The sequence below is a fragment of the Rhinopithecus bieti genome, unplaced genomic scaffold, assembly GCF_001698545.2.
Source record: "Rhinopithecus bieti isolate Rb0 unplaced genomic scaffold, ASM169854v2 scaffold_30732, whole genome shotgun sequence".
In the NCBI taxonomy this organism is placed as follows: Eukaryota; Metazoa; Chordata; class Mammalia; order Primates; family Cercopithecidae; genus Rhinopithecus; species Rhinopithecus bieti.
This window is the reverse complement of record NW_016814045.1, coordinates 4,920,868-4,923,201: the sequence shown is the minus strand read 5'-3', so window position 1 is coordinate 4,923,201 and position 2,334 is coordinate 4,920,868.

Sequence of the window (2,334 nt, the reverse complement as noted above, 5' to 3'; positions counted from 1 at the left end):
GAAGGGGAGGGCCTCAGCATACAATACACCATAGATGCCTTTGGCCCCAAACCAACTTCCTTAGTGAGCTTCTGGAGCCTGGCCAGCCTGGAAAACATTGCTCTGCTGGTGGGTAAGGAGTGGGCACCTAAAGAGACAGCGCTTTCCTTTCTCCGGAGAAGCCTCACTTTCACTTGGGAACCTTGCGGGTGGCTACAGCAGGAATGGCTGAGGAGCCGGTTTCAGGTTCTCAATGAATGAACAGTGATCCGGGGCTTTTCTCAAAAAGTCTAAGATGTTCTCACACAGAACAAAAGCTCCAGAGTAACAAAGACAATTCAGAGTCGGGAGGTGGGGGTGGGAGGGTTTCCTCTGATTCAGGAACAGTGAGACTTAGATGAAGGAACATGGGCTGGCTAGCTGCATGGCCTGGACAAGTTGCTGAACCTCTCTGGATCTCCATTTCTTATCTGACCAATGGGGCTGATGCTTCCTTACAGGGTTACTGTAAGGAGTCAGCAATGACAGATGTGCTAACACATCTGAAAGCACCTGGCACCTTGACCTGGCACATTGTAGGTGCTCAAAAAATCGTTCTTTTTCTCCTGAGAGTGTAGTATCTTGTCAAGTTTGTACTTTATCTATCCAAACCTCCATCCAGGTATCTATCTATCTATCTATCTGTCTATCTATCTATCTATCTATCTATCTATCTATCTATCTATCTATCTATCTTCATCACCATTATCTGTCAATCTGTCTACCTATCCTCTGTTTAATCTTCCCAATCATATTGTTAGTATTTTCATTGCAAGGGGCTTGAATTGTACTTCTGTGTAGACATCCAGTAAATATGTTAAGAGACTGATTACCCCTGGTGGTCAGGGAAAGCCAGATCTTAAGTTAAATTAGGTATGATAAGACGTCTTATCTCCCACTTTCAAACAATGCTTCAGTTTAGTGCCAGCTTCTTCTTAGATTTTCTTCGGATCAAATGAAGAAATGCCTGGAAGGGGAATTTCCAGGAAAACTAGGTTCTTCTCCAGTATTCCCAGGCATTCTTGCTCCGTGGATCCAGAAACCCCAGCAACCTCTGCACCATCCAGTTCACCTCATTTCCAAGTGTGACCTCTGGTCTCAGGAGGCCTAAGGTCAGTGTTAGGATGTTCAGGATGTTCAGATGTACTGCCCACAGGATACTGATCTTAGTATCCACCTCTTACTCCACATGGTCATGCTCTGTCCTAGAAGGTGTCCCAGAAAAACACAGGCGAGGGTACATAGATATGTCTTGCCTTGTACCTCAATCATAATGCATGCGGGATACTAAGTCACAATAACACCATACATTTGCATAGTGCTTTGCAGTTTTCAGAGCCTTTGACTGTGCATATGCTTTATCTTTGAGCCATATAATAATCCTGTGAAGCAGGCAGGGCTTCTTTTTAAATTGTCATTTTGCAGATGAGGAAGCTGCGCTAGTCAGCCAGCTATTAAGGGGTGAAGTCAGCATGAACTGGAATCCGGGTCTTTGAATTTCAAATCAGCCACTTACTCCACAAGTCCATTCATTAATAGTGGGGAGTACAGTGAAACAGAGTTCAACTAAAGCAGGGGACAGAGAAACTCTTTGGGTCTTCCCCTTGCCTGGGACACTGTGGTGGCAAAAGATTACTTTTTGCACCTGTGCTTCCCGGGAAATACTACCTGTCAGAACTGAATACCCTTCTCTCCTGCAATCCCAGCTGGAAATTCTAGGATAATCTCAACCCTCTCGTCTTCCTTCTTCCCCCACCCTCAACACCTGATGGACCCTCACTTTTGATACCTCGTTCTGTCTTATCTCCCAATGCCTGGCTCAGCATCTCCTCATCTTAGAAATGGACATCTCCAAAAAGAGGCCTGAATGGCTCTGTGCAAGATGAGGCTTTGAATTATAGGAGAAAATATGAGAACTTCTATGGCTTCAAACAATGGGAGAGATATTGTACTTTACTAATATTTACTATGTGCATGGATACTGGCTGCTCACCAGTGTGATGGGCAGACTGTCCAAGGTCATGTACAGCGGGGCCAAGCCATGTGAACCTGAGGATGGAGCAGGGGCTTTACAACATGGAGGGCTTGGTCTTGCACTCCTTTGCTTTAGGACCAGGTTAAATGGATTGATGATTTGTTTTCACCAAGTTAACCCTAAATTGATGTGTGGCTTAAAAAAAGATTTTTGCAAAAACAAACTACTGAAAGAAGATAACACTAATAATGGAAACAGCAAGAAAATGGTAGCACTGACAGTTCCCTCATCTTCACCTAATTAAACATCTTCCAAATGAAGAGTTTTCAAACTCTTGTTAA